We start from the raw sequence: 21,149 nt of genomic DNA on the forward strand, positions 1-21,149 counted from the left end.
TAGATGATATTTCATTGATATGTACATACCACTTTATCTATTCATCAGTTGATAGACACTTGAATTGCTTCCATCTTTTGACAATTGTGAATAATGCCTCAATGAACATTAGTGTGCAAATATTTTTTATAGTTTTTCTGGATTTATACCTAGCAGCAGAATTGCCAAATCATATGGTAATTCTATGCTTAGCTTCCTGAGGAACCACCAAACTGTCTTCTACAACAGCCATACCATTTTACCTTCCCACCAACAATGAACAAGTGCTCCTATTTCTCCATAATCTCTCCAGCATTTGTAGTTTTCTTTTTTTTTTTTAAACAGTGGCCATTAGAATGGGTATGAAATGATTTCTCAGGTTTTATTTGTATTTCCCTAATAACTAGTGATGTTGAACATCCTTTCATGTACTTTTTAGCCATTTGAATTTCCTCTTCACAGAAATGTCAATTCAAGTCTTTTGCCCATTTTTAAATTGGGCTGTTTGTTTTTTTTATGTTGAATTGCAGGATTTCTTGATAAATTCTGAATTTTATCCTTATTGGATATGTGGTTTCCAAATATTTTTTCCCATTGAATAGGCTGTCTTTTCACTTACATGATAAAGTCCCTTGATGTGTAAAAGTTTTTAATTTTGAAGAGGTCCCATTTATCTGTTTATTCTTTTGCTACTTGTGCTTTGGGTGATACGTCTAAGAAACCATTGCCTACCACAAGATCATGAAGATCTTGAAGCATCGTGAAGGTCCTCCCATTCATTTTCTTCTAGGAGTTTTATAGTCCTAGTTCCTATATTTAGGTCTTTGATACATTTTGAGTTAATTTTTGTGTTTAGTATGAGATAGAGGTCCTCTTTCATTGTTTTAGATTTGCATGCCTAATCTTTCCAGCACCATTTATTGAAGAGACTGTTCTTTCCCAGTGGAGTGGACTTAGCAGTCTTGTCAAAAATCAATTGGCCATAGATGTGAGAGTCTAATTCTTAGCTCTCAAATTGATTCCATTATTTAATATATCTATTCTCATGCCAGTACTGTGCTGTTTTGACCACTGAAGTCTTGTAGTGTGTTTTAAAGTCAGGCGGTGTGAGTCTTCCAACTTTTTCTTTTTCAAGATGTTTTTGGATACTCAGGGCTCCTTACTCTTCCAAATAAATTTGATAATTGCCTTTTCCATTTCTACAATGCATGCTGTTGGAATTCTGATTGGGGTTGCATCAAATCAGTAAACAGTTTGGGGTAGAATTGACCTCTTAATGATATTTAGTATCCAATCCATGAACATGGAATGTCCTTCCATTTATTTAGGTCTTCTTTGATTTTATTTTTTAGCAATATTTTATAGTTCTCTGTACAATTCCTTTACATTCTTGGTTAGATTTATTCCTAGATATTTTATTCTTTTAGTTGTTATTGTTAATGGATTTTTTTTCTTGATTTCCTCCTTAGTTTATTCATTACTAGTACACAGAAACTACTGATGTTGGCAGATTGATCTTTTTTGTAAGTTTTATTAATAAAAGCAATCAACATACAATACGAACATTCTTTTTTCATCACATAGCTATATGTTCATCATCATGATAATTTCTTAGAACATTTGCATCAATTCAGAAAAAGAAATAAAAAGAAAACAAAAAAAATTCATACACACCATACCCCTTACCCCTCCCTTTCATTGATTGTTAGCATTTCAATCTACTACATTTATTTTAGCATTTGTTTCCCCTATTATTTATTTATTTGTAATCCATATGTTTTACTCATCTGTCCATAAGGTAGATAATAGAAGCATCAGACACAAGGTTTTCACAATTACACAGTCACATTGAGAAAGCTATATCATTATACAATCATCTTCAAGAAACATGGCTACTGGAACACAGCTCTACATTTTTAGGCAGTTCCTCCAGCCTCTCTGTTACGCCTTAACTAAAAAGGTGATATCTATTTAATGCATAAGAATAACCTCCAGGATAACCTCTTGACTCTGCTTGGAATCTCTCAGCCATTGACACTTTATTTGGTCTCATTTCACTCTTCCCCCTTTTAGTCGAGAAGGTTTTCTCAATCCTGTGGTGCTGAGTCCCGGCTCATTCTAGGATTTCTGTCCCATGTTGCCAGGAAGGTCCACACCCCTGGAAGTCATGTCCCACGTACATAGGGGGAGGGCAGTGAGTTTGCTTGTTGTGTTGGCTGAGAGAGACAGAGGCCACGTCTGAGCAACAAAATAGGTTCTCTTGGGGGTGACTCTTAGGCCTAATTTTAAGTAGGTTTGACTTATCCTTTGCAGCGTTGAGTTTCATATGAACAAATTCCAGGATTGGGGGCTCAACCTGTTGCTTTGGTTGTCCCCACTGCTTGTGAGAATATCAAAAATTCTCCACTTGGTGAAGTTGAATTTCCCCCCTTTCTCAGCATTCCCCCAAGGGGACTTTGCAAATACTTTTTTATTCACTGTTCAAATCCTTCTGGGATTTATTGAGGCATCACTCTGGACAAACCTACAAAATCTCATGCCATTTACTTATTGTGTTCAATTAAGCTGTCTACATAAGTTAAATTAGGAAATGCACTAGTCAAAATATAAATTTTGTACCAAATAAATATTTACTTTAGTCTCACACATAAATTAAAGTTTTAAGATATTAATTACCATCTATTTTCAACACCCTGCATTATTAACATTCTTTTGTTCTTCCTCATGCAAAACATTGTTAAATTTATACATTTAGTCACTATCATTATACACTCTAGGCATTCCTAGATTATACCATCTCAATCTTTATCATATATCTTTCCTTCTGATTTCTTTGGCACATTGATCTTATATCCTGCCACTCTGCTGAATTCTTATTAGATCTAGTAGCTTTGCTGTCGATTTTTCAGGACTTTCTTGTATAGGATCATGTAATCTGCAAATAGGGAAAGCTTTCCTTCTTCCTTTTAAATGTGGATGCATTTGACTTCTTTTTCTTGCCTAAGTGCTCTGGCCAGAACTTCCATCATAATGTTGAATAACAGTGGTGACAGTGGGCATCCTTGTCTTCTACCAGATCTTCAAGGGAAAGCTTTCAGTCTTTTGCCATTGAGTATGTTGCTAGCTGTTGGTTTTTCATATATACCCTTTATCATGTTGAGGAAGTTTTCTTTTATTCCTATTTTTTGGAGTGTTTTTATCAAGAAGGGATGTTGGATTTTGTCAATTGCCTTTTCTGCATCAATAGAGATGATCATTCATGTGTTTCCCTTGTTTCATTAATATGGTGAATTCCATTAATTGCTTTTCTTATGTTGAACCATGCTTGCATATCTGGGATAAAACCCACTTGATCATGATGTATAATTCTTTTAATGGGCTGTTAGATTCTATTTGCAAGTATTTTGTTGAGGATTTTTGTATCTGTATTCATAAAAGAAATTGGTCTGTATTTTCTTTTCCTGGCTTTTGTATTAAGGTGATGTTGGCTTCATTAAATGAGTTAGGAAGTGTACTCTCCTGTTCTATTTTTTTGGAAGAGCTTGAGCAAGATTGGTATTAATTCTTCCTGGAATGATTCAACTGTGAAGTCATCTGGTCTAGGGCTTTTCTTTGTTGAGAGGTACTTGATAACTGAATGTAGGTTGTTTGTGTGTTTCTAGGATTTTGTCCATTTCATTTAGGTTGTCTAATGTGTTGTCATACAATTGTTCATAGTATCCTGTTACAATCCTTTTTATTTCTCTGGGTAAAGTTTTTCCTCTCATTTCTGATTTTATTTATTTGCATCTTCTCACTCTCTCTCTTTTTTTTTTTTTGTCAGACTAGTTAAGGGTTTGTCAATTTCATTGATCTTCTCAGAGAACCAACTTTTGGTTTTGTTGAGTCTCTCTATTGTCTTTTATTCTCAATTTCATTTATTTCTGCTCTAATATTTATTTGTTCTTTCTTTCCTTATGCTTGCTTTGGGATTAGTTTGCTGTTCTTTTTCTAGTTTCCCCAGATGTGCAATTAGATTTTAGCTTTTTCTTCTTGTTTAATGTAAGCATTTAGAGCTATAAATTTCCCTCCAAGTACTGCCTTTGCTGTATCCCATAAGTTTTAATATGATGTTTTCTTGTTTTCATTCATCTCAAGGTACTTACTGATTTCCTTTGCAATTTCTCCTTTCACCCACTGATAGTTTGAGTGTTTTATTTAACTTCCATATATTTGGCAGTTGTTCAGTTTTCTGCCTGTTATTGATTTTCAGCTTCATTCCATTACAGTCAGAGAAAAATGCTTTGTATCATTTCAATCTTTCTAAATTTATTGAGACTTGTTTTGTGACCCAACATGTGATCTATCCTGGAGAATGATCCATGTGCATTTGAGAAAATAAGTACACAGATGTTTTGATGTGTAATGTTCTGTTAGATCTAGTTTATTTATCATATTATTCAAGTTCTCCATTTCCCTATTGATCCTCTGTTTAGATGGTCTACTACTGATTAGAGTGGTGTATTGAATTTTCCAACTATTATTGTAGAGGTGTATTTTTCTCCCTTTAATTTACCATTGTTTGCCTCATGTATTTTGGTGTACAATGGTTAGATATATAAATATTTGTGATTGTTATTTCTTCTTGATGAAGTGCTCCATTTATTAATATTTAGTGTCCTTCTTTCTCTTTTATAAAAACTTTGTATTTAAATTCTATTTTGTCTTATATTACCCCAGTTCTTTTTTTTTCATCACTATTTGCTTGGAATATCTTTCTCCAACCTAATTGTGTATTGGGTCTAAGATGAGTCTCTTGAAAACAACATATAGTTGACTCATGCTTTTTTTTAAAATCCATTCTTCCAACCTATGTCTTTTGATTGAGAAGTTAATCCATTAATATTCAGTGTTATTACTGTAAAGGCAGTACTTACTTCAGATATTTTATCTTTTGGTTTTTATGTCATATCTTTTCTTTTTATCTTGTTTTTACCCTTCTTATCAACAAATTCTTTACACTACTCCAAGCCACTCTTTATTGTTTTTTTTTTTCCTTTCAACCTGCAGAACTCCCTTTAATATTTCTTGTAGGGTGTGTCTCTTGCTGACAAACTCTCTCAGTTATTGTTTATCATAAACTTTCCTTCACTTTAGAAGAATAGTTTTGCTGGATAAAGAATTTGGGGTGGGAGTTTTTCTCTTTCAGTGTCTTTAATATATCATACACTGCTTTCTTGCTTCCATGGTTTCGGATAATAAATAGGAACTTAGTCTTATTGCAGATCCCTTGTATATGATAAATCACTTTTCTCTTGTTGCTTTATCTTTGGCATTCGAAATTCTGAATACTATGTGATTAATTCTGTTTGGAGTACATTGCACTTTTTGGCTTTTTGGACACATATATTTATATCTTTCTTTAGAGTTGGGAAATTTTGGGCCATTATTTCCTCAAATATTCTTTCTGCCCTTCCTCTGTTCATGTGCTTTGTGCTGTCACTCAAATCCCTGATACACTCCTTAATTTCTTTCTCATCTTTTATTTATCTGTTCTTCTGTTTGTAAGATTTTGACTGTCCTGTTGAATCAGCTCACTAATTCTCTCATCTGTCTGTTCAGATCTGCTGTTGTTTGGTTCTGGTGCTTTTTTTTTTTTTTTTTATCTCTTCTGTTGTGTGGTTTATTCCCATAACTTCTGTTATTTTTCTATTTATACTATCAGATTCTTCTTTATGCTCATACAATGTCTTCCTAATATCTTTTATCTCTTTAGCCATAATTTCCCTCATCTGCTTTGAACTGATTTAGGAGAGTTATTTGCACTGCTTTGATAAATTTTTCCAAAATGTGTATCTGCTCTGAAGTTTCCATTGTTCCCTTGTCTGGACCTTATCTTCATCTTTCTTAGTATGGTTTGTAATTTTTTGCTGATGATTAGGCTTTGTTTATCTTGATGAGTTTATTCTGAAGGTCAGCTTCTCTCTCTTGCTTAGGGTTTTATTGTTGATTGACTTTATGCTAAGGCTCTTCTTTGACGCTTAGTCCACCTTATTCTAGACTTTTAGAATAGCCTGTGTTTAACTGATTGATTTTTCAGCTCTTCTTCATCTGATCCTTGCATTGTGTTTGTGGTACAATTCCACCCCACCCCACCCCTGTGGGCAGGCCCCAGGAATCGAACCCGGGTCTCTGGCCGGGCAGGTAAGAATTCTGCTGTGGTACAGTTTTTAAAATTTCACTTTTTGTGCAGTTTGTTCACCTCCAGGATAAAGCATCCTCTCCTCTGTTCCTTCTGTGGGCATTTTGATAACTTCTGTTTTTTTGTGTGCAGAATTTTCTCCCCAGTTCCTATTGTTTGTTTAAATTCTCTCCTTTACTTAGTGCCCAATTTTCCTTGCACTTTTCAGTTCTGAGAAACTCCTGTCTTACCCCCCGCCCCCTGCCATACCCAATTACAATCTCTCTGAGGCTCTTTTGCATCTCCTTCTTCCTTGTTAGGGTATTTTGCCTTGGGGAGTCAAATGGGGTCAGTCTTGAAAGATGGCTCTCTCCAGAAAAATTTGTTTTGCATTTAGGTGGTCCAGCCAACAGAAACTGGATTGCAGGACAGTAACTAACTTTCCAGCTGCAGCTTCTTCCCCATTCCCCACCCTGCAGGGGTCCTTTATGGACATAGCACTCTCAAGTGGCTTGTAACCTGCCTTGGGTCTCCACAGACTTGGACCTGGAGCCTGGATATATGTGGGGTTCTAGCACACTCCTGTGAATGGTTCTAAAGTCTGTGACTGTGGGTGAAGAGAGGGATCCCATTGTCTTCTCTGTCTCTGAGGGACTCTTAGCTGTGCAGGACTTAGTGAGGGAGGCAGTAGGACAAGCATTCTGGGATGGCAATTTCCTACCTGGTATTTTACTTTTTGTTCATTTCAGCATTTGTGGGATCCTTCTCCAGTCTCTACCATCCTTCAGAACTTTAAGCAAGTGGGATTTGTCCTTGTATTTGCTGAATTTCTAGGGAGATTTTCTCAGGTACTGTCTTACGATGCCATGTGGATGACATCACTCCTGCAGGATTTAAATGAACTTTTCACAATAACCGTTTTAAGACTGGTTCCCCACAAAATTTGGTGCATACTGCAATCACTTGGAAAGCTTCTTCGCACATACATATACCCTCAGAGACTGATTCCATGGATTTGGGGCCTGGGAACAGAATGTTTACAAAGACCTGTCTAGGTGAATCTGATGTGAAGTCCATAATTCTTCCAAGTATACATGACCTAGTTCCTCTGCTTTGGCCACTTGGGAGTATAAAACATCAAGTGCAAAGTGAAACAGATAAAAAAGAATTGTGGTTTCCTGAGTAGACAGAAGTGTTTCTCATTCAGCAGTGAAATGTAAAGAAATGACAGAGCTAATATAAGCACGGCAGTTCAGACTGAATTTAAAAACTGGAATTTAAGGAAATGTAAAGGAAGTCTGGGGAGCAACATACCCTAGATATTTCCCATTGATCCTTTTCCCACACCCTAGTCCCATCTGAGTTGTTTGTAATAATAATCCAGCTCTCCAAAGTCTGCTTTACCTCCTATGAAACTAGTCAAAGGACAGAAGATGCAGATGGCCACAAGTTCAAAAGTGGTGTCTATTTCTCCTTCCCCTTGAACCTGGTATATTTCTACCCTGTGACTGCTTTAGTCAATAGAATATAATGGAAGTGACCCTGTGCCAGTACTAGAAAGGTTTGACTGATTAGGCCTCTCTCTCAGAACACTAGTTCTGGGGTCACTTCTTTTGGTAACCCACCTGCTTGCACCAATGAGAAGCTCAAATCATAGGGAAAGGCCTCTTTTGGGCATTATGTTCAACATTCTCAGCTGAGCTTCCAGCCAAGAACCAATACCAGCTATTAGCCATGTGCATGAACCATTTTGAGCAATTCCAGTCAAATTGAGCCCCAGATGACTGCAGCATTCCCCTCTCCAACATGCCATTGAGCAAAAGTACCACCCAGCTGAGCCCATTTAACCTATAGAAGCACAAGAATGAACAAAATCATTGTTACTTTAAGCCGCTAAGTATTAATTCAAACAGAGAGCTGGTCAATTTCTAAATCCATACCAATCTGAAGGTAAAAAATGGATCAAATGACTATTTTAAAGTAGAATTTGTTGGCTATAATTTTATCTACTTTGTGGGAACTCCGATACCCTCATATTCTTCCCACATCTCTAAAGATGGTCTAGAATGTGTGAACTGTGAACCATTCCTTTCGGCCACCATTGCTGTTTTTTTTTTGTTTTAGTTTTTGTTTCTTTGTTATTTGTTTTTCACATGGGCAGGCTCCAGGAATTGAACCTGGGTCTCTGAACATGGCAGGCGAGAATTCTGCCACTGAACCACCATTGCACCACCCACCATGGCTATGTTTTTATTTTCTCTTTGATGACACCTCCACTCTGAGATGATGTCCTGCAGGCATCAAGACCAGCAGCTTGACCCCCAATGTCTCTGAAAGCCCCACCGTGGTTGACAGTGGAGGTAACTGTGCTAAGGCTATGGAGCCCCAAAGTGAAGCCTTGGGATCTGCATCAAGGTGCCATCTCCATTGCAAATGAGGCTACTGGTGCCACCTTGGCTGATGCTTTGTGATTATAAGGTCCCATGGAAATTTTAGGAAACAGCTCACTATTGTAATTAGTGACCTGAGTGCTGATATCTAAGTACTTAATAAATGTTTGTTCAATTGCATTTAAGAGTTATATCATATACTGTTTATAGTCTTTATTATTATTTTTTGGTGGAGATGATTCAAAAGATCTAAATTAAGAACACTGTATAGGTATGGCTAAAGTTGAGATATTTAATCTACCAAAAGGCTGGCTAGGCAAATTGTCACTATCAGGTCCAGTTGGAAAGCTTTTCAATCTGGTTTTCTATGGCAGGAATTTATGCCTTATTTGAGTGAGCTAAAGTATTTGACTTGCTTTCTAATCTCTAAACAATATGGGTAGTAGATGAAAGATTTTCCCCTTTAGACTTCAATGATAACCTTAATGATATCTCAGCCTATTAAAAAGGCAATGTTTAAAAAAAAAACAAAGACTTGAAACCCAGAGTGGAACAGATTTTAGTCCCTAATGTTCTAATTAGGTAGGTGTTTGGTCTCATATGTATTACATCAATAATTTGGGATTATTTCTGGGAAATGACTATATGTACTCATTCCTTTTGTCTGTTCTAAAGGGACTGCATCCCTCTCTAGGAGAAAGTTGAGATGATGGAAGGTATTTGAAATATAGGATCATTAATTGAAAATATGAGGATATGCACAAATTAAATGAAATGGGAAAAGGGAAAATGAGGGAATAAATAAATATTGGACAAGAGGGTGTTAAAACTTAATTGTCTCTTAGTTAACCTACTTTTATTGCCAGTCTTTAAATTGGTTTGAAGTGCAATACTAGTGGTCAATAAGAGGAGGAAAGGTAAGGGGTTTGGTATGTTTGGGGTTTTTTTTTCATTTCTTTTTCTGGAGTTATGTGAATGTTTTAAAAATGATCCTGGTGATAATTACACAACTATGTGATGATACTGTGAATCATTGATTGTATATTTTGGGCGGATTGTGTGGTGTGTGAATATATCTCAATAAAATTACATTTAAAAAAAAAGATGGAATTATCTTCTGAGATTATGTTGCTGAACAGCTCAATTTTCCTGTATGTGGTTTTAGAAGATTGGAGGGAGAGAGAATCTGGTCATCCAGTCATCAAGAGATTAATGAGAAAATGAATGTGACTTTTATGCCTGAAATATAACCCTCTTTGATGTTCTCCTTTGAGATACTAAGAGAAGTAAGAGTAGAAAAGGATTCTACTAGCTTATTTAGCTTCTTCCTTCCATAATTCAGTGATTGGACAATGAATCATTCCCTAACATGAATGCATTTTCATTGTCATGAAGCAACTTAGAAAAACTTGAGAAGCAGATCAGAAAGAACTAAAAATTGAACTCTTTCCTTATTCTTTTAACCAAAAAAATAAAAATAATAAAGTTTGGGGGGGGGTCCAGAAATATAAATACTAGTTGTAGAGAATTACTGTTAAATATTTCTAAAAGTAAATCATTTGTCTCCTTTGCAGTTATATTAAATTCAGTAATTTTCATAGTAGAGCACAAATAGGCCTTTGCTTAGGTAACTTGGCTACTTTTCCTCATAAAGAACATCTGGTTAAATTCTTATATACAAATGTGAAGGCATTATATATTTTAGAAGATACAGTATTAGGAGTCCATTTGACACTTGGAACTCTCTTTAACCTGCTAAAAGATGCTCTGATAACTTTCAAAGTTTGATACTTGCTTTTGCCAGAAACACTGACAAGGGGCCTAGATTTGGGGAGTAGACCTCTTAGGAGTTGGACCCCTTAGCCAATTTGGAAAACTTAGAATTTTTGTTGGAACAATGAAGTTGAGTTCCACATGTTATAAATATTAACAATGAAGGTGATGTGGGTGGTAGAGATTTTTGTGAAAAGGGAATTTCAATATTGACTGTGACAATAATACAGTCATTCACTGAGAAACACAACAGGAGGCTGTTTTAATTTTACATTTGCTTTGATTTTCATAAAGGATAAAGGAATAAGAAACAACTTCAACATAGCAATTGAGTTTATAAAGGCAGTACTGATGGTTATAATGAGTTATACAAGTATTTATAGTTTGAAAATTTGAGGAAGCACATTTCTTAGTAGCTAAGAAAGTAGTAGACTCTGCGCTCAGATTGCCTGGGTTTAGACAATAACTGCTGCTTACAAGCTATATGAACTGGAGACACACGGAACTTAAACAACTTGCCCAATTTTCTTACCCTAATCCCTGCTAGGATTAACAATAATACTTAAATCATGAAATAGTTATGAGAATTTATTTTGATCTTGGATGAAAAGCTAAGTGCTGAATAAATGTTAACTGTTCTTACCATTATTATTGAATAGAAAAAACTGTGCATGAATGGATTTATTCACTCAGACAGAAAAAGAAAAATAATCTATTATTTGTTGGCATTCTCTTGTATGTTTTAGATACTTGGAAAGGGGTGGAGAATGGAGGGAAATTCCACATTTATGCACAGGACTTTAATGAATTATTCCTTAAGTAAGAATTCTATTTATAAATGTTAAATTTTGGCTAATGGCTTCAACTCCTTTTTTTCTAATCCTTGAATAGATACTGAAATAAAACACCTCTTCTGTTTTGCTGGACATGGAAGATCATTATTCTAGTTTGCTAACTGCTGGAATGCAATATACCAGAAATGGAATGGCTTTTAACAAGGGGAATTTAATGAGTTGCTAGTTTACAGTTCTAAGGCCGAGAAAATGTCCCAATTAGAAATGTCCAATCAAAGGCATCCAGGGAAAGATACCTTGGTTCAAGAAGGCCGATGAAGTTCAGGGTTTCTCTCTCAAGTGAGAAGGTACATGATGAACACAGTCAGGGCTTCTCTCTCCGCTGGAAGGGCACATGGTGAACATGGCATCATCTGCTAGCTTACTCTCCTGGCTTCTAGTTTCATGAAGCTTTCCGGGAGGCGTTTTCCTTCTTCATCTCCAAAGGTTGCTGGCTCTTGGACTCTCTGCTTCATAGTGTTGCTGTCTCTGAATCTCTTTCTCCAAAATGTTTCCCCTTTTATAGGACTCCAACAAACCAATCAAGACCTACCCAAATGGGTGGAAACATGTCGTCACCTAATCCAGTTTAACAACCACTCTTGACTAAATCACATCATCCAGGGAGATGATCCAATCACAGTTTCAAACATACAGTATTGAACAGGGATTATTCTACCTTTATGAAATGATATTTTGATTAAAACATGGCTTTTCTAGGAGGCATACTTCCTTTCAAACCAGGACAATCATCTACCATTTTTTATTTTATTACTGGACCAAAATTATTTCAATGGGACATAGAAACATTTGTGGCCACAGAACATCTTACCTTACCCACTTTATTGGGCATATGGCGCACAACAGCCAGGTGGATCTAAAGGTCCACAGCAGAGTGCAGTCCCAAATTTGGAAGGAAGGCCAGAAAATGTCACCTTCTGAAGGTGAAAATGAGAAGAGAAAATATGTTCTGGATGAGCTTGTAATCTGCACAAGTAACCCTCTGGGTGAAGTGTAATATTTTGCCCATGAAGCTATTGTGCACCCCAAAATGCACTATGTCTCAGAAATTCAGTTAGGGATGCTATGTCTTCTCCCCAAGTCCTGTCAGAATCTTCAGGGTGTTTTGTAGTGTTGCCTTTTCTCTGGAGAAGAAAGCTGTAATCTACTCAATACATGTAGATTACACATTTAAGGTGATTATGCCCTTATTAAGGGATGGTGGTGATTGACCTGAATTCTAGAAAAAGATCAGAGGCTGTTATCTGTGTGTTGGCGCTGACCAAGTGACTATCCCTTCAATCCACTTTGAGAAACATTCTTGGAAATGAAGATGGGCAGTGCAGGTTACCGCCCCTTGGTTGCTATTTCTGTTAGCATAGTTTCATACGCACTCCCTAAGCTGCCTTTTAAACAAAATGTAGATTCTCATGCAACTTTTCCCCTAAAGGAAAGAATGATCTGCTCACGCTAAAGAGCCGTTCAGCCTTCGAGAGTTGCATTTATCACTGTGAATTAATTAAATTGGGGTTTCAAATCAGTCTCATGGGTATTTGGTTTAAGCTGATCATCCTCAAGTTGAATGAAAAAAAAACATTGTGGTCTTGAACTTCCTGAGCTGGACCTAGTGTGGGCTACTGTAGATCTTCTCAGGATGTAGCCAAGAAGAGAGTCTGGGACAACCTGGGACAGTCAGCACCTCTCTCATCTTGCTCACCTGCAGCCCAGCACTTAATCATCAGGGAAACTAAGCCCCCTTTTCTTCATCTCAAGACGCAGCTAATACCACACTTCCATTAGGTCAGGCAGTGCGCTGAGTCGTCATGTCTTGGAAGTGGGTGGGAACAAAGCAATTAGATTGGCCAAGTAATTAGTAAACCTAACAACTGAGATCCTGTGAGGTTTACCTAATCCCAGCTCCAACTGTGACATCATTGGCACAAAATCATCGGAAAAAACATTTGATTTGTGGTATGTTTTCTTGGCTCCAATTCAATTGCATTAAAAATTGAAGATGAGATTTTATTTCTTATGTCTCAAAATCTTGGCACATACCCAGGGAAGTACATGATCAAAAAAGCAATCCATGTGTTTGTTTACGGTCTGCCTTATTAAGTGGGATGGCATAGGCTGTTTGTTAAGGAAACATGGCTGATAGCCACAGATAAGTAAAAACATAAAATTAAAATGTGGCTAATATTTAAAGCCATCCTCATCTCCATGCCATTTGCTGCTTCACATTTTGAATTTTAATGTGGTTGTAAAAACTGCTACCCTAGAAGAAATAAACCAACTGCTAAAGTCGTTAGGGCCCAGATAATTCAAAGTTTTATTAAACATATCCTGTTTGTTTGTTTTTTAAAATATAAAGAAAATAGCAACTGTTCTTTCCTCTCCTGTTTGACTTAATTCATTGAGAAACATTGTCAAACAAAATCCAAATACTGCTTGAGAACCAGTTTTAAATGAGTAATACTTTCCTGTGCCTTACATAAAAAAGAACAAAACAACACAAAACGCCAACCAAAACAAAACCTTGGAGTGTCAACCTTTGTTGAGAGAAGCTGCCCTTTCTTTTACCTGTGGAAAATAGCAAGAAAGCCTTTTGAGCCAGCCCCAGAAAATGCCCGAGGCGTCAAACCTACAGTCTCAGAAACCACTAACAAGATGATTTCTTTCCACTGACTTTCCCTTCACCTTTGCCAGAAATGTGAAGAAGATGAGCTACCTCATAAACTCCTGGCTACCTTCACTCCCCCTGAAGTCACAAGTTCTTTGTTTATCTACTCTTTCTGAACCCTGGGAAAAATATATCAAAGTGATTCTGCCTGCCAAAATTGTGTGCACTTAGGAACTGGCACTGTGACAAGTGCCTGCAGAGAAAAGAAAAGATTTCTGTGTTGCTTGGTGTTATTCTCTCCCTTGAGATGTTTCCAGAGACTTGAAAGCAGGGCTATGTCGAGGAGCTGATTAAACTCGCTTGTATTAAAATTGGACGTCTGGTGTGAGCAACCAGCTAGCTCTGTCTGCCTCCACTCCCCACCCACCAGCCCAGGTAACTGCCATCGCTTATCATGGAAATTAGAGCTGGCAAATACCAGTCCAGCACTGTTACCCATTTACCTGGCAAGAGGTGACTTGTTCCCTGTGGTCTCCATTGTTTCGTCTGGTTGAATTTTTCTTAAAGTTTTTTTTATCGTATAATATAACATAATACAAAGCAAAGAAAGAAAAAAGCAATAGTTTTCAAAGCACTCTTCAACAAGTAGTTACAGGACAGATCCCAGAGTTTGTCATGGGCTACCATGCTGTCATCTCAGATTTTTCCTTCTAGCTGCTCCAGAATATTGGAGGCTAGAAGGAATATGTATTTTTTATCATCACTTTTTTGTGTGTGAAAAATAATATACATACTAAAAAGCAATAAATTTCAAAGCACTGGACAACAATTAGTTGTAGAACAGGTTTCAGAGTTTGTATGAGTTACATTTCCACAATTTTCAGTTTTTACTTCTAGCTGCTCTAAGATACTAGAGACTAAAAGAAATATTACTATGATGATTCAGCAATCATACTCGTCTGTTAAACCCTACCTTCTCTGTATAACTCCACCATCACCTTTGATCTTTCTCCCACTTTGTAGAGGTATTTGGGCTATGCCTGTTCTACCTTTTCATGTTGGAAGGGCTGTTAGTAATAAGGGGTAAGGAGATGGAACTAGCTGTTATTTTGGAGAGGCTGGCCCCTCTAGGTTTCAGGACTTATCTGGTCTAGGGATCCATCTGGAGGTTGTAGGTTTCTGTTAAAGTTACCCTAGCACATGGCACCTTTATAGAATCTTATATATTGCCCTAGGTGTTCTTCAGGATTGGCAGGAAGGGTTTTGGTTGGGGTTTGGCAAATTATGGTAGGTAGCAATGTCTAACTGAAGCTTGTGTAAGAGTGACTCCAGAGTAGCCTCTTGACTCTATTTGAACTCTCTCAGCCACTGATACCTTATTTGTTATACTTCTTTTCCCCCTTTTGGTCAGGATGGCATTGTTGATCCATGGTGCCAGGGCTGGACTCCTCCCTGGGAGTCATCTCCTTCACTGCCAGGGAGACTTTCACCCCTGGATGTCATGGCCCATGTAGGGGGAAGGGCAATGATTTCACTTGCAGAGTTGGGCTTATGTTTGGTTGAATTTTAAAATGTGCTCCAGGAAGAGAGTACCCCGAATTTGCTTTGGGAGTTCTCTCCATAAGATGAAAACTTGGGAAACTTGTTCTGCCAATAAGTTGAAGATTTCTTTTGGTTCAGTTCATCCCATTCTTTTGAGACAATCCTTGCCTCCTCTGTGCTTTGTGGTCTTAAGAAATTATTCAGTTCTCCAGTTTCTCCACATCTGCAGAGGGGAATTGTATACTCATTAACATACTGTTTAGAAAAGGCTAGACTAGAGAGATGGGGCCACAGGAAGCATTTAAACCACCCACTCCATGACTAGCTACATGTGATCTTACCATTTCTTCAGAAAACCCTAGTTTTTCTAAACCTAAAGTAAACCGTCACAAATGTTAAAATTGGCCTGCTCCGTTGTGGAGGGATTCTGCTCAGAACCTGGAAAATCATCTGGGCCCTGCAACCTAGGCTGGCCCTGAGCCTATTGGGACCTGCTGACAGGAGCCCTGACTCCACTATGAAATCTTGGGAAATGTTCGGCAAGGGCTTACCTCCACGTTCCTGAGGGCTCGTCCTCCCTTTGAGGCCATCCTAGGCTCAGGGTGTCATTGACATCATATCCTCTGAACTTTGCTCACCCACCCCTAAAGCTGCCACCTTGGAAATTATTTGCTAAACAAAGTGAAACTGCTGAACTGTTGGCGGGGCACCCCTCGCCCCAATCTCCACAGGGAACTAACTGCGAACAGTGAATGCGGCATGTAAACTGAAGGAGTGATTTTTCAGTCCCCGGTTCCAGATGCCTGGGATAGAAGTGGCAATCAGTGAATGCTTTTGTCTTTGTGGGGTGTTCAAGGAAAGGGTACATATTGGAACCTTTCTGGGGCATGCCATAATAAACAAAATAATAGACAACATCTGAGAGCCAAGTGATATTTTTATTTAATTTAATCTTTACTTCTGCCCCATTAGGGTACTCTTATCATTTCTCTTTTATAGATAGGTAAATTATGCCTTGGGGAGTTTTGGTAACTTGCCCAAGATCTGCTTTTGAACTCATGTACTCTGACTCCAAAAATCTATGCTCCTAAATCACGAGGTAGTTTCAAGAGAGGCGATGATTATACTGCTAATTAAAGCAGCAAACATTTATTGGGGGCTTGTGTGCCAGGCATTGTGGTAATCCCTATTACCCTTGGAATCATCTTAATTTATCCTCTTCTGAGTATTATCCCGTGAGGTAGAGGGTATTAATAAATCCCCTTTTTATGTATGAGGTAGAAGCCAAGCATCTCATTCAAGGTTATATAACTAGCAATTTATAGAGTTATGGATTTCAAACCTAGGCAGGTTGACTCTAGAGTCTGTGCTGTTCCCACATACCTGCCTTCCCCAATGGTTCCATCTTTGTTTCCATAGAGACAGAGATGGTCCTGTGTCACAGGAAGAATTTGCTATGCAGGCGTCCAGGCAGTGCTCTAGAAACTGGTCCATTTCCAACTCACCACAGAACCACTTACTGAGGGCAAGCTGACACCCATGGGAGGCAGCAAGGTGACTGTGGTGTTCCAGTCCCACCCACCAATTCCCAGCCCCATTTGCCCATCATCTTTGTGCACTAACTCATGCAGTTACATATATTCCAGGGGGGACATGAGATTCTCTTCCCTTAACTTCTTGTCCCCCACTATATACAAAACAACAATCTGAAAATCAACCAAATGCCATGTCCGAAAAGGCTCTTTGAACTGATGCTACATTGGACAAGCTAAAGAGGAACTTTTGTTTTTATTATAACACAGATAGAGAGAGAGAGAGAGAGAAGGGATTGGGGGTGATGGGGAGATGCCAGCCTTTCACCCTGACCCATTGTCAGCTGGGATTTATATGCCCAAGGGGCTAAGAAGGCACCCAGGAGAGGCCTTGGCCTGAGGGAAGAAGGAACCAGGAAAGGTATCCCTCAGTAACAAAATTTGGCCATTAGCTGGGAAGAAGGGATGACAATTCTGAGTATGGTCTTGTGTGTTTAGGGAGCTTTTCATAGCTCTGTGACATCAGGGCACAGGTAGCACTGACTTTGCACTCTTAGGGGAAAAGGGGCATTCTTTCTCACATCTCCATTTCCCAGGCATTGGGCATTCCTGAATTTATTGCATTTGCCTAGCCAAAATAATTGATACAACTGGAACAAGTCCCTGGTCTTTTGCAAAAGCAATTGCAAGGAAGGAGAGCTTATTGCCTCATGTATTTAAATCTGGGAGAATATAGTCTCCCTGCTTCTGGTGGCCATCTTGTCAACCCAGGAAGCCAACATGGAGGATGACAGAACTGAGACACAGAGAGAAGAATCATTTGGGCCTTTGGATTAGTTTCTCTTCCTGCTTATGTCAGTCTGATTTGTTGTTTGTTTGTCTGTTTGTTTTTGTCCCTTGCCATCAGATGAAACCACAGTGTGGTTGACAGTGAAGGCTTTGTAAGTTAGATTTGTTAGGAAGCCCTTTCTGAACATCTGGATGGCTATAGGCTGAGGTAATAGCGGTGGGCCATTTTCTAGCAGCTGGACAAGGGATGATATTTATTTTCTAATACTTTTTTGAATTTTCTAATACTTAAAAAAAAACACTGACTTTGTTGACAGAAAAATACTTCATATATAATTTCAACATCTCCTAAAATTGTGAGACAGTCAATGGATCACACTCTTCCTTTGTCCCCAGCTGCTCAGTATTTTAGGTATAATCCATGCATCAACTCCTCTAAACTCACAGGGATAATTTGTGAGAGCTTACAGATGTACTCATGCATTTATACACACCTCATTTGTCTTCTTCCTACAAGAGAAGCTTTAGTCTTCTTTCCAGTAACTTGGTTTAGCATCTTTTCTAACCTGACATGTTTCCAAATTCTCTAATTTTGAGAGGTCAATTGCAGAGTTATTTGTCAAATGAAATAAAAAATGTGTCTTGATTTCTGCAAAGTGGGGGATGATGATGACTAATGACTTCCAGAGTTAAGATGGTGTTCCCCAAAGAGACTGGAGTGAGGAGAGTACAAGATGAGAATGGATTTGTTTTCCATTTATGTTGATCTCCTGCTCCAACCACACTATTGCCTTCCCATGAGAAATAAAATATACTGGAATCAAAGCCCCTCAGGTTGGCTATAGAAACTTCATTTAAAGCCATCATCATATTTGTCCTCTATCTGACTGCTGAACTTTTGGGGAAGAACAAGAATTGAGGGGGATGGAAAGGGAAAGCATGGAACCCTTAAAATGACTGAATTTTCTAACTACTTTGAATTGGTTTCCTGTATTTCATCCTAGGAAAAAAATTCAAAGCAAGTGACAAAAAACTACTTCTGTTTTTTTAAACAACCTCTGGGGGAAAGATTCCAGCTTTTCAGTCTTTCTAATTGAAGGCTGAAATGTATGCATGCTCTTATGTGCATTCCATAAAAATCTTGCTTTTAATGTTCATTGTGTGTGAACTAAATTCTCCTGAAGGTGAATCTTTGTATTTTCTGTGGCTCACAAGATGAATAATGCAAGCTATTGAAATCAAACAGGCCCAGCCTACTCAAAATGGAATTACTTTTGTTTTTCAATTCTAAAAATAGGGAGAGGTAGAGTTGCTCTAAATCTATTGACCAATGTGTACTTATGCTGTAGCAGAAATTGGAAGAAAAGGGTATGGTTCTCTAAACAGATGCATGTGTATCTCTTTCCTTGTGTCTTCTTACATGGGTCATTCATACAATACTAAATAGTTCTATTTTGTTAAATAATGCACTAATAATATTTTACTTTCAAGATTTTGGCAATTTCAAAACATTCTATATTTTAAGTGAATTTTTAGACATAATATAGACATAAAATCTTTAAAGGTAAAAGTACAGAACCATATGTCTATCACCAAGATTTAATATTTATTTGGCTTTTTTTGAAGCATTTTCAAGTTAATTATAGACCTATAGCATTTCTCTCTTAAGTATGTACTTCCATGTTCTGTCTAAAATAATTTTACTTCTGTAATAACACTCATCACACCTGTAAGAATTAATCATACTTATGAGTAAACATAAGTGATACAGTTTTTTAACTTTATATAATAGTGAAAATTATTTTACATGTTAGATTTTTAAGTTTATACCCAGAATCATCTAGAAATTCACTTTATTGTCAACAGACAGTAGTTAAACCTTTTATATTTCATGGGACCATGTTAAGGAATGAAACATTTCTTGTGTTCAACCTTAGAGGTTTCAATGAAAAGCTCATTGAGTAATCCATATCAGTTTTTTTCCTTCCACATTCTTTATAATAGTGTTTTCTTACTCAAAATGCATATGTTTTTGGTACTGTGAATAATCATTTATCGCTTTATGATTTTTTATGTAGGACTTGCTGGCTTACTGTGAGAACAGTTGAATCTGCTCTCAAGTCAGCCATGTTTCTGATGCACATAAGAACAGAAGACATATTAAGCTGTTTCCATTCCGTGTTAGAGGGTCAAGTATAAAAATTAGTACACTAGATTTTCATGGACCTTGTTAGAAGCCATGTATTTTTACAGTGTTTGTGTATGCTTTATAAGGACAGCTGCTTTTGGTGGTCAATACAAAAGATCATTTTGGACACTGAGCAAGAGCAATTGAATTTGAGTAAAGGATAGTGCCGAATTCTAGCTTGACTTCTTACCAGCTGTATGACGTGGGTAAGCCAATTGACTTCTTCTGAGCCTCAGTTTCTCAGTTTGTTAAATGGAACAAATCATAAAATTATTGTGATTAAATGGTACATTAAAAAAGCATTTTGAAAAAATGTAATGCTCTTTATTGGCATAAGGTGATGGAGCTGTAAGAAAAGAAAGCATCCTATGGATGGTGGCCCCTTCTCCATTTCAACTAAAAGAACAGGAGAATGAGTTTACCTTGAAGTAGGAGAAAGTAGACTAGACATAATGTAGCATGTCAGGAAAGGACATTGGTCTGGAGTGAGCATATTGAGTTTCTAAGCTTGCTTGTCACCTCGTTTGTGCAACCTTGGGTAAGTTATGAAAGGTGAAACCTTTGGGGAGCTTGGTTTCCTAATTTCTAAAAAAAAAAAGGGATTTTTATAAACTGCTCTTCAAACTCTTTCTTCTACTTCTTGGTAGTTTTTTGGCCTCTATAATCTTTCTTTATTGTATTCCCTCCATGAAACAATGACACTCTTGAGTGCTATCTAGAAGGACTGTGGAGATACATACCTTTTAAATTATATTGAACTTCATCTGTCTTGAATAATAACTGGCATTTATCTGGGAAATAGACCTGCCAAATTCTGTCTGAAGTTTCCTCCAGCCATAGATTTTCTGGTAATTGGTCATTATTTTAAACTGTTTATTGATAGAGGTGATGTATTTTTAATGCAATAGAAATTATAGTGAGACTATTATCCCAAGCAAAAGTCAGCTAAACCTCACTTTACACTTTGAGAAGTATTTTGCTTGTTTTGAGCCTGGCCTTATCACAGTAATTTAGAAAAATATATATATACATACTCTAGTGAGTTGAATATTCCCTCCTCCCCACCCTCCACCTCCCCCAAAGGATATGTCTGCCCAGAAGCTGTGAATGTGACATTATTTAGAAAAAGTGTCTTTGCAAATGTAATTAATTTTGACCTTGTTGATATCATCATGGATTAGACTGGGCCCTAAATCCAATGACAAATATTCCTATAAGAGAAAGACAGAGAAAGATTTGGGGTGTAGCAAAGAAGAAAACCATGTGAAGATGAGGCAGAGATTGGAGCCAAGAAATGACTGGAGCCATCCGAAGCTGGAGGAGGCAAGGCAGCTTCCAACCCT

At 37.5% G+C, this 21,149-nt stretch overlaps 1 protein-coding gene across 4 annotated transcripts in view; it reads left to right on the forward strand.

Annotated features, from left to right (window-relative positions):
- Positions 1–21,149, forward strand: part of XKR9 (XK related 9) — a 512,237-nt gene that overhangs the window by 327,842 nt on the left and 163,246 nt on the right. The gene's annotated exons all lie outside the window — the stretch shown is intronic.

This window comes from Tamandua tetradactyla, chromosome 6, assembly GCF_023851605.1.
Source record: "Tamandua tetradactyla isolate mTamTet1 chromosome 6, mTamTet1.pri, whole genome shotgun sequence".
NCBI classification, from domain to species: Eukaryota; Metazoa; Chordata; class Mammalia; order Pilosa; family Myrmecophagidae; genus Tamandua; species Tamandua tetradactyla.